General features: G+C 36.3%; 1 protein-coding gene across 3 annotated transcripts in view; it reads right to left on the bottom strand.

Moving 5' to 3' along the window:
• The window catches only part of Lrba (LPS responsive beige-like anchor protein), a 468,170-nt gene that overhangs the window by 217,700 nt on the left and 237,661 nt on the right, over positions 1-12,809 (bottom strand). The gene's annotated exons all lie outside the window — the stretch shown is intronic.

Here is a 12,809-nt window from a genome sequence, read left to right as displayed (position 1 = left end):
TTGCTGACAATGTGATCAGTTTCCCCACACTCTCGTGGCATGTGCTCTGATTTCAGCCTCATTTCAGCCTCAGCAGGGCACCTTTCTCTGTGGCTGCATTTATAAACGAGAATAGGGAAAAGGCTATTATAAATATGGTATAGCATTACCTATATTAATCAAAGTCTGTCCCCCTTCATTTTTCTTCCTAATTTGTGCCTTTTTGCACAAGGTCAGTAAATCATACGATGAATTCTTGGTCCAGAAAGTGTTAACTTTAATGAATATCTCAGTTACATGGTTATGTATGTGATAATAAAATATTACTCTGTTTAGATGTGCAGGAATTTAATTAAAATAATCTCTTAAAATATTCATTACATTTAGCCCCTGAGGCTTAGAACAACACAAGAAAATGCATTTCTTCTCCATTTACTGTTTTTAAATAAACCATTCTTGTGGAGTGAAACAGCAATCTATTTTCAGGCAAATCAGATTGAATTTCTGTTTTATGTAGCCTGTTATTCTATTTAATTAAAAACTACATGCTATATGATGTGCGATAATTACTATATTGAATGCATACTTTTGGAAATTTATTTTTAAAATCCAAGTTCTATGATATTTTCCCCAATTACATAGATCTTTTATATGGCAACACATAAATGTCAACTTTCTCTGCTGTTAAATACTCATGTCCTAGAATGCTGGAAATATTTTATAAGGAAAATACTCATATAGAGGTTTATTTCTGTTACAACTCAGGAGAATATATTTATACACTAAAGATGTATAGCATGAAAACCTGTAACTTTCAAAAATGAAATAAAAACATATTTATAATTAAAACTTCTGCAGGAATAACTAATAAAAAATCTTACTTGTATTTCATGAGCTAATAAAACTGTACCTGTCAGCTATGACAAATACTCTTTACCAGCTGACTATCCTAAAATACGCAAATAAAGTCAACCTTGTTATGATGTTTTAAAGATACCATCTAGAAAAATAAATTTGTAACAAGTATACTTTATTGGTTAAAAATTAAGTTGTAAAAGCATGAACAACAAAGAGTATATTACTTAAAGAAAATATTTTAAAACAGTAGGAATCCAATGCCCATTTCAGAGAATATAAAAGAGACAATGAGAACATCAAACACTTCCTTTGTTGATTTTGGTCATGCCCAAAAAGGAGCAATAATATAAAAATGAAATACAAAAATGTTTGAGCATTATAGTCTTCAAAAAAGGAAAACTGAAACTCACTTATTCTTTCTTTATTTCATTGCTTTGGTACCTAAGCTTTAAATCAAAACTAATACAATAATACAATTTAAAAATAAATATAAGATATATACAAACTAGATATACAAGCAAAAGAGAACAGTTGTTCGAGTTCAGTTAATGAAATGAAATCCCCCTAGTTGAGAAGAAAAGAGACAGTACCCAGATGGTTGTGTGCATGGCTTTGGGAGTCATGGAGCTTGGATAGGCACTTCATCATTCTGCCTTCCTACATTTATCTGTTAAAATTATTATCAAATATCAGCCAGGATGCAGTCGTGAATCACAGGCTGCTCCTTGTCTTCAGGGGAATGATACAATGAGGGTCTATTCATCAGTGCAGCAATCGGCACAAGTAATTAGTTCCCTAGACTGAGATTTGCTATATAGCCTATTTCAGTCAGTACCACAAACATATGATGGTATAAAGCTAATGAAAGCTGCTAAAATTTGTTAACCTTTTGTGCCATCAATCCTTCTAATACCTTATGCTTCAGTTTTATGCAAAGGTAGTAAATTATTAATTTGTCATTAATCCATCTTTCTACATTTTCTGTCCAAGTAAATGATGTCATTCTTCTTGATAACAATTAAAATTATAAGAGATGTTAACTTGCTATGACAAAATTATTACTAAATTAGGCAACAATAGATTTCATTATAATGCATATAGTGAAGCCAAATCCAATGTCTACTAAAGCACTTGCAGAGTAATGTTTATTACGTAGCAGAAATTCGTACAAACTATGAAATTATTCACAAATTGGCCTGTAACTCAGACTGTTCATATGAATATTAACCAAAGTAAAAAGGAAATAAAAATAAAATAGCTATTTATAAGTCCATAAAATTACTTTAAAATATAAGCCAAACCGGTGACTTTGGGCTGACAAAATATAATCACAACACACTAGGAACTGAACATTAAATCACATAGGAAAAGCTTGTAAAGATAGGTTTAATTTGTTAGTTATATGTCTGTATATCTCAAATATGAATATTTTATTAAAACTTTAAAAATACTAAGATGCAGTCCAAACAAGGAGCTGTGCACATTAGCAACTCCTATATTTATAAACTACTGGACCCATTATCACTTAAAAAGCATTTTCTCAACACCATTTGGTTAAGAAAATTTGAAGACAGAGCTAGTATCACTCATTTCAGAACATGTACATAGAAAGTATTTTTAAAAATCACTAAGCTTTTGTTTTTCTCTTATTGCAAATTTTATTTTATGTTTTGTTGTTATTTCTTAGAAGTCTGTTCTTTCCTAATGAGAGACATAAAGGGAGTGGATCCGCATGGGAGAGGACCGGGGATGAGAAGGAGGGGAAACTGCATTCAGATTGTATTGTATAAGAAAAGAATCTATGTTTAATAAACAAGGGGATTCCAAAAGAGACCGATAATTTCAAAACATTTTTTTCCAGAGGCTCCACAGAAATCAATGTTCAATGTAAAGTAGCATATAAAGTCCTAGAGGAATGTACTTCCTATCAACAACTAGCTAGCAATTAGTCACATTGGTGGAAAATGGCATTATCTAACTCCTTGAAGGGAAAAAAGTCACACGCACATTTTTTTCACGATGTTAGGAATTACTAGCATATTTAAAGTCATTTACATAGCAGTAGACCTAGTCCTGTTTTCAGTAAGATTCCAAAGATATTCAAACTGATGGTATGAGCCTATGTTTGGTAAGAGCTGGAATACTGAATACTTCAGAAGACACGATGTACCTGTACAGAGGGGGAGGTGCCTGTGGATAAAGTGACCACCGCACAAGCCTAAGAACCCAAGCTGGAATCCTCTGCACCCACATAAATATCGTGGCTCCAGGCGTGTTGCCTGTCACCCCAGCTCTGGGAGGTGGAGACGCAAAGATGAAGAAAGATCTCTGGAGCCAGTTAACCAAGTCCGAGAACTCCAGATTGAGTGAGAGATCCTGCCTCAAAGGACAAGGTAGAGAGCAATAGTGGGAGACATCCGTTATGGTTTTCTGACTCCCCCACACACACCAGGTACACACAGCCATGTGAATATACATACGGATGTGAAAACACACCCATATATCACACTGTGGAACACAATCTCTAAGTACTAAAAGTCTTTCATTTTAGAGACTCTCTGGCTTTAAAAAGTTAATGATAGTCCTGAAATTCAATGCTTGCTTATCTTTTTTTTTTTTTCATTCTTTGACCAAATTCCAAAGTCTGAAGTTAGAACAACCATGTAAGTATAATGGGCTTTTATAAATCAACCAACTGCATTCTATAGATGGATAGATAGATAGATGGATGGATGGATGGATGGATGGATGGATGGATAGATAGATAGATAGATAGATAGATAGATAGATAGATAGATAGATAGATAGATAGATAGATAGATAGATAGATAGATAGATAGACCTTCACAAAGGCTGGTGACTTTGCTAAGTCAGTGACATACATGACCTGAAAATATGAAAACCTGAATTTAATCAACATCACTCATATAAAGGGCTAGGAGTAGTGATGTGTGCTTGTTATACCAGTGCAAAGGAGACAGAGACACTCAGATAGCTGGGGCTCACAAGTCAGCGGGTTTAGTTTAATCAGCAAGCCCCAATGACCAGTAAGTTACACTCTCAAAAACAAGGCTGCTTGCTCCTCAAAAATGACATCTTCTATAGTAATAGATTTCCATATGACTTTTTCTAAATGCCTTTAATGTTAGTTATCCCTAGTGCATTCCTTGTACTCCTGACCCACTTTTTATTTACCCCTTTCTGATCCACCATTCCCCTTTATACCAATATGCTTATCTCTCCCAACCCTATAGGCCCTTATTAATTTCATGACTTCTATGGATATTCCAAATGAACACACATATCTGAAGATTCAAAGCTGAGATTCAGAAATAAGAGACAGCATTTGACATATGTATTTCTGGTCTGGTGGCCTCACTCAACTGTTTTGTGCTCAATTCAGTTATCTATAACTTTTGTAGTTCTCTTTTTCTTACACACACACACAATATCCCTTCACATACATGTCATTGTAGACACAACACCTTTTATGTATCAGGACAAGCTACATAAAAGAATATAAAATGCTACTTCCAAATTTAAGATGTGGAATAGAGACTCTCCATTGTAGTAACAAAACTGAAAAGACTTCTGAACTCTGAGAAGTAAATATACTCATGCATCAATACATGATTGATTTACTGTATCAGTGACTGCATCAGGTCATAGATGCATTATAGTGAACCAACTGTGAATTAGCCAAAAAGGAAGTATTAAAAAAAACAGTAAGGCAGAATTTATATTCATTCACTAAATGTACAGTGTAACATGTAGAATCTGATTATTATTTTGCACACACAAATTACATGAGATTTAAAGTTTAGTTCTCTTTAGAGAAAGTATAGGAAGTTAATCAGGAAATTAAAATACAGTAAATGGATGGGTATGTAATCTAACACAAGATTAAAATATATTCTAATCCTAATTATTAAATATTCACCTTGAGACAGTGTTTGAAACAAAAATTTATTAAGATGACTCCATGGAGAATATAAATATGAAAATAAATAAAAATTCATGAACTAATGTGTGATTGCGCAGAGACTCTTCTATACAGCTAGTGAGCATCACAACTCCAAAGAGACTTTTCAGAGCAAATTTTGTGTAGACAGTGTGCTGTAGAAAATGCAGTGCTCCTTCTGTGTCATCGCATGACACACAACTCACGTGTCCTCCGGGCAGGCTACGCTGCCCCTTCCCATACCACACTGAGTCTTTTCATTCTCTCTGTCAAGCCCAAACCCATAATGGGGGTCAGAGCACAGTGGCTATCGCCTGCTGCAGGAACGAGTGCTCACCTCAGGAGGAGCTCTGTAATCAAAGTGAGGCATTTTTTTTAATTAACCATGTATAAAAAACACTTAAATTAGTCTGAATAAATTCATTAAGCTCAAGCTGAATTATTAATATAGATTGTTTCAAAGATGCTGTTTTACTAGAGTAAAATAGTTTCAGATAGCATTAATTACTGAAATCAGTGTTATGGATATAAGTACCCCAAATACTTTAACAGCAATGAATTAACATCTACTGTCAAACGATTGGATGTATGTGACTGTTATCTACTGGTTTTTAGTGTCATGTTAAAGTAACTTCAATCTATGTCAAAAAAAGAAAGCTAGTTTTAGAAAGGAAAGCTGTCACAATGCAATACTTTTAGAAAACTTTTCCGTTTTCCATCTTACCCACTTTGCTGTGACAATACCTGATAAATCTTGATGGCCTTAACAGAAGTCAGCAATAAATTCTTCCAGGCAGAGCAGAGCTCACATCCTGGAGAATTTTAGCACATCATATTTTGTTCTTCGATTTGTATAACCAAGTATTTTAAAATTCCTGTATCTGGAACGCTTCAATTTCCATATTTTAAAAACTCACGGTAGACATTAGCTACAACTTAAATAAATGATAATTCCTTAAAAACAGTGAACATTTTCAATGCACTGTCAGCTACAAGATGGAAGGGCCCATGTTCTGTAAGGGTTTCAGCCTGCGCATAAATCTCAGTGAAATAATGGCCAGGTAGAATAGGGTATCATACAATGTGAGTGAATGCATGCTCACAAACTGAAATCCATGGTGCCTTCATGCAGATAGGAAAACATTAGTGAAAACCTCTGCTTAGTAAGTACCAACTGTGAGTCAAGGAAGGCAATCCATGCACTGTGTCATCTTAATGAAAGGGGCAAGGAACACAGTTAAAACCAAAGCCTCCAACTGTGAATCCCAGCAGAGACTTTCTAAAGGAAAATCCTTGCTATTATTAAGGCCTGACATGAAGTAAGTAGACTTGAGTCTTCGGTTCACTCAGAGTTGACTTTTGTTAACAGGTGAGAAATAGAATAATTTCACTCTTCTTAGTATGAATTTATTTTCCAAACACCACTTATTACAGAAACTATCCTTTCTCCAATGGATGTTCTTAACACCCATGCTAGCTAGTTTATGTCAACTTGAAACAATCAAGAGTCATCTCAAGTGGAAAGGTCACCTGAGAACAATGCTTCCATAAAAATCAGGATGCAGGCAAGCCTGTAGGGAATTTTCTAAATTAGTGATTGATGGAGGAGGGCCCAGCCCACTGTGGACAAGGCCACCCTTGGGCTGGTAGTCTTGGGTGCTAAAAGAAACAGAGTAAGCCATGGAAAGCAAGCCTGTAAGAAACACTCCCCCAAGGCCTCTACAACAGGCTCCAGCCTCCAGGTTCCTGGCCTGTTTAAATTCCTGTCGTGACTCCTTCTATGATGAACTGGGATATGGAAGTATAAAAGAAATAAACCTTTACCTCCCTAAATTGATTTTGGTCATCATATTGCACTACAGCAACAGAAGCCCCAAGACAGCATCTTATTTAAAAAAATTGACTTGCTGTAGATATGTGAATTTTCATCTAGGATTTCTATTCTGTTCCATTGCCTTGTACGTCTTTTTAAATGTCTAAACCTTGACGTTTGATCATTACAAATTTGTGACGCATTTTCAAGTTAGGCAGTCAGTACCTCCTGCTTTGTTCTGTTGGATATTCAGGTTCTTGTGGTTCCATTTGTATTTCAGAATTTTATTTTTCCTACTTCTATGAGAAACATTATTGGTATTTTGATAGGTAATATATTGAATATATAGACTGCATTAGGTAGTATAGACATTTCAGCAACATTAATACATGAAGGGGAGTATCTTTCCAGTCTTGGAGTGAGGTTGCTCTTCAATTTTTTTTTTCTCTGTCTCCATCAGTTTCTGGATAAAGGTTCTATGGTGATATTTAAGATATTCATCTGTCTGACTACAGGGCACCATCTCTTCTATTGCTTAGGGTCTTAGCTGAGATCATCTTTGTGAATTCCAAGGAATTTCTCTAGTGCCAGGTTTTCAATAAATCACTAGACAAAAAAAAAAGAGACTATGAAAGAACATCATTGGACTGAACAGTGTGTATGTAGAAAATGGTCTTACAGAGCCAGAGTCTTGCTCTTTATATTATGTTTCTAGAATTAACTAATTTTAATAGTTAACCTTCATTTTCAACTTAATTAGCTTTAGAGTCATGGAAATGTATCTCTGGGTATCTCTATGATAGGTGTTTCAAAATGTTTAAGCAAGACAGGAGACCTAATCTAAAAGTTAGCAGCTCATTCCATAGGCTGTGGTCCCAGACTAAATAAAAGGGATGATTCATCTCTCTCTGCTTCTTGACTGTTGATGGAATATGACCAGCCACCTCATACTCTTAGAAACAAGCCTTCCTTCTCCTCTTTGCTTCTTTCTTTTTTTTTTCTTTCTTTCTTCCTTCCTTTCTTTCTTTCTGTCTGTCTGTCTGTCTTTCTTTCTTTGTTTTGGTTTTTTTTTTATGGTTTTGTTGGTTTTGTTTTTTTAAGACAGGGTTTCTCTGTGTAGCCCTAGTTGTCCTGGAACTCACACTGTAGACCAGGCTGGTCTGGAACTCAAAGATCTGCCTGCCTCTGCCTCCCAAGTACTGAGATTAAAGGCCTACCCAACCACGCCCTGCAATGCCTTCCTTTCTTAAATTGATTTTATCAGTTTTTTCCCAGGACAATGAGGAAAGTAATTAACATAACCATAATGTTGTAGGCAGATCATCAGTGTTTTCATGGTGACCTCATTTAATTCTAAAAACAGCCTTACAAATTTGAGTTATAATTCATGTTTTCCAGGTGAAGAACTGAAATTCAGAAATTAAAGCGATTTAGCTAATAATAAATGGAGTGTGACCTTCCTTCCATCTAAGACACCCCATTACTCAAATGGTTTTAGACTGGTTTGACTAGGATATTCATGTTGAGCTAACTAATACTCATTTTAGCAATTTATTATATTGGTATGCACTTAAACTTCTCTTTGAAAATGGCAGAGATGAATGAGACTAAACGGAATCTCCATTCTTTGAAAAACTATCAACAAACATCCCAATAAAGAATATAACATACATACCTTGACCAGCATTGGCATCACTCAGTACTAAAACAGTATGACCTTTACACTAAGAAGAAATACAAGATTCTATAACTTCGAACAGAGAAGAAAAACCAAGATGAACACTCAATAGGAAGCTGCTATTACTTTCTGAATATTTCTACCAAAATATAGAAAATCTAGATGCTTTAAAAACATATAAGAAGCAATCTCACATACATAGATGACTGTTTGACATTTAGAATATTCCTTTTTCTCAAGCTGAGGCCTCAGATTTGTTGTTGTTCTTAACACGGTTAAAAAGTATAAAGACAAAAAAAGCAAAGAAATGCCATTCTCTACAATAAAATATTTTAATTTTAAATAAAGTTTTGTATGTAGGAACAACCTAGCATAATCTAATACATCCTGTGTTTAATCCAAAACTCTCAGAAAAATATAAGAATCAAATAACTGATATAAACTAGCAAAGAAAAAAACATGTGTCCTGTGCTTTACAACCTAGATAAATTAAAGCATTAGCAAAAACTATGTGTTCCTATCCACAGGGGGAAAAAGGCTTATTAAGTTTCACTTCCAGGATCTGAAAGCAGTTGGAAGCCAGTTGTTTGAATAGTTGCTGTCATCTCCTGGAAAAATTCGGGTTCTTTCAATTTTGCAGCAATTATTCACATTTTGAAGTGATAGTATGTTGTTGCCCCTCTTCCCCTTTGCTGAATTTCACTTTTTTTTCCTCCTGGCTCTCAGTTATCAATCCTGCATGTCTTATTCATTTACAGATTATTTTTTGAGTATCACTACTATTTGGAAAAACCCTGACTGAAATAAAAGATACACGAACATAAAGACAAAAAAAAAAAAAAAGACAACACAGCCTCTAATCACAAAATACTCAAAACCTTGTGTGCTGGCTAGCTTTAAGTCAACTTGATACAACACTGTTAAAAAATTGTTATCTGAAACAAAGTTGCTGCCAGGGTCATCTGAGAAGAGGTAACCAGGACTGAGAAAATGCTTCCAAAAGACTGGCCTGTAGGCAAGTCTATGGGGTATTATCTTGATTAATGATTGATGTGGGATGGTACCACTCCTGTGCTGGGAGTCCTAGGTCTTATAAAACAGTAAGTTGAGCAAGTCTGTAAGCAACGCTTCTTCACAGCTCTGCATCAGCTTGTCACCACTGGTTCCTGCTCTGAATTCCTGCCCTAAATTCTCTCAGTGACAGAATGTGATCTGAGAGTCCTTCCCCAAGGTTTATTGCAGCAATGGAAACCTAAGATACATAGTAATCAAGAAGGATGAAATAAACATACCATTATTTGGCATAAAATCCAAGACCAAGAGAAAACTAAACACCTAAGAGTGTATGCATAAAAACCCAAAACAACGAAAGGTGTGCTAACCTCTGGTGAAAGAAATTAGGAAAGCTATTGGAGAGCAGAACATGCTTGAGAAGGGTATTTGAAAGAAGGTTAAATTTGCAATGCTACACAGAGAGCATACAGGATTTTCAGAGAGCTTTTTATCAGTGTACAAAGTCCAGCAAACTAGAATTAGATGTTTAATTGGTCCTACACAAAATGAGATAAATACAAAATACCAGGCTCGCCATAAGATGCTAGAAATGCAATACTCATATTGCACTCATTCGCTTATCAACAAATACTTATTGCTCATCAATGACAGCACAATAATCTGTGCCAGGAATCTCAGGTTCAATTTTTGTTTTTGTTTTCATTTTTTTAGTGAAGAATCATCGTTCTTAATAACCTCATTGTCCATTGAGAGAAATACGTGCAGGAAGAGACATTTACATGCAAAATGCGCAACAGGAACACAGAGGTAGGGAATAATGTAAAGCAAGAGACAGGCTTCTTCACCAACGAATTGGCACACAGTATTGCCAGATGTTTTCCAGGAAAATAAGAAAAGGAAAAACACTGTTTCTTAGGAAATAACACAAGCAAAAGCTAAGCAAGTAAGAAACAACCAAGAGCAGGCTACAGCTTAGTATTCCAAGAATTCCTGGAGAATATAAAGCAAGAAGTAGCCAAAGAACAATTTGCAAATTGGAGAGTGCCAAATCTTAAAAAAAAAAAAAAAAAGGAGTCTAGCTTCTGTTTAAAAACATGCGCTCGCTCGCGCTCTCTCTCTCTCTCTCTCTCTCTCTCTCTCTCTCTCTCTCTCTCTCTCTCTCTCTCTNCTCTCTCTCTCTCTCTCTCTCTCTCTCTCTCTCTCTCTCTCTCTCTCTCTCTCTCTCTCTGCCTGACCAAGGCTTTTTTTTTTTTTTTTTTTAACCTGTCAGCTTCAGAGAAGAAAGCTTTCCCTGCACCAGATTTGATGTACGGCCAATTCTTTGTAAGTTTTGGGGAAAGGCAATCAGAGTTCCTGGCCCCTGGCCAGTAACACTCTTTGTGTACTGCCTTCCCAGCCTGACCATAGGTTTCTATCTGATGCCTGAATTTAGGTCCTCTTCAGGCCTCCCTGCTGAAATCTTACTGGAAGAAGTGAGGAAACCTTACAGATATTTCTCACCCACTTTGAGTGAGTCTATACCAAGACTGTCCCACTACCTCAAGCTTCCCCTCCTACCTCCAGTCCATAACATTGCCTGAGCCTTCAGTTCAGGATCCCTGGAATGACGCCAATTTTTGCAGAGATCGTGAGGACCCAAAACAAGTAAATTTAAGGCAAGAAACATTGGAAATGAGAAAATAAGTAAAAAGTTACTAGTGCGCTAGGATGAAGATTCTACATAGGTACCAACTAGACCTCTCCATGTTCAATGAGTTGTGTAGATGTTGTCTTCAGCAATGGAGTCTTACCAGTTTGTAGAAAGCAACCTATACTTTAGGAAACAATCTGGGTTGTTTGGGGATTTTCATAGGACCCCTTTGGCCAACATCTAAACTGGTTGTAACCAATTCTTGGGGACAAGAGATAGTCAGTTGGGACTCCATCTCCCCCATTATGTGGATATTTCATTAGTATCTCCTCCACATATTTTAGGACATTTCATCAACTCAGGTTTTCAAATGGTCCTCAATTCTAACTATCTTTATCCACATTCCATTCCCTCTGTCACCACCATTTCCCCTTCCCTCCCCTACCTGATCCTCCAGTTCCAGTTCATCCCTAACCCCCACTACAACCATAAAATCTACTAAATTTTCCCCTCCCAGGGAGATCCACGTTTCACCCCTGCCCCCAGGAGATCAAGTTGCTCTAAATTGACTGAGCGATGCTTAGATGGACTCAGAGACTGAAGCAACAAGCATAGGGCCCGCACATGTCCACATCAGGTCCTCTGCATATGTATTACAGTTTTCAGCTTATTATTTTGATGGGATTCCCAAGTGTGTGAAGAAGTGGGTCTCTGCTTCTTGTGCCTTCTCTTAGGCACTTTTCCTTCACTTTGGTTGTGATGGGTTTTGTTTTTATATTTTACTTTGTTATGTTTTGCTGTTTTCTCTTAGAAGCCTATTCTTTTCTAATGACACAGAAAGGGAGTGGATCTGATGAGAGGTGAGGTGGGAGGAACCAGGAGGAGTGGAGGGAGGTGAAACTGTAATCAGCATATGCTGTATGAGAAAAAATATCTATTTTAAGGGGGAAAAGTTACTGGAATAATTTCAAAAGATAAGAGGCATCTTCAATACAAATTTTAAAATTTCATATTTTCTGATTATGGTCCTAGGAATACATTATGGAAACTGCCTAAAATTCTCTAATACAGACATTGGGCAATAAATATGAAAAGGAGCAGAAAAAAATCTCAATTTAAGGTTGTCTAAAGACACCTGAAAAATGACACTAAGTGGTATGCCATCAGGGATAAAGGAAACCTCAAGAAGCCAAAATTTAGTTTTAAAGGTAGTGGATGGCTTGTGGTACAGCACATGCTTTGGTAAACAACTCCCTATGCTCAATCCCCAGAACCAGGAAAAGAAATGAGGTGGAAAGGAAGATAAGCAGGTAACGTTAGTTTTTAAAGATGATTTATTTGAGTTGCCTATTAGATAACTATGGGAGAAGGGGCTCACTAAACATCTATTCCCTCTTCTTCCTAGTCACACAAATAGACCATATTTCACAGTCTTCTGCAGCTGAACTATGACTATATGACTACATTACAACCACTATGGTATCAGCAAAGGTGGCATGATCTTCCTCTTTCAAAACCTTCCTGGCACGGTGCACTGTGGGTGTTTAAATCTTTTGGGTTTTTTGTTTTTGTTTTTGGAGGAGAGGGGCTGCCACCCAGCTCCCAAATAAATCACACACAGAGGCTTACTCTTAGTTATGAATACCCGGCCTTATCTTGACTTATTTCTTGCCAGGTTTTCTTAAATTATCCCGACTACCTTTGCCTCTGGGCTTTTATCTTTCTCTATTTCTATATACCTTTCTTTTTTTCTCTCACCGTGACTGTCTAGGTGGTTGGGTGGTCCCTGATGTTCTCCTCTCCTTGTTCTCTTGTTCCTCATTCTCCTCGTTTCTCCATATATATATATATATATATATATATATATATATATATA

The sequence above is a fragment of the Alexandromys fortis genome, unplaced genomic scaffold (genome assembly GCF_014885135.2).
Source record: "Alexandromys fortis isolate MF-2015 unplaced genomic scaffold, M_Fortis_MF-2015_v1.1 scaffold_102, whole genome shotgun sequence".
Taxonomy (NCBI): domain Eukaryota; kingdom Metazoa; phylum Chordata; class Mammalia; order Rodentia; family Cricetidae; genus Alexandromys; species Alexandromys fortis.
Note: the sequence above shows the minus strand (reverse complement) of the source record. Positions and strands in the feature narration are given on the sequence as shown.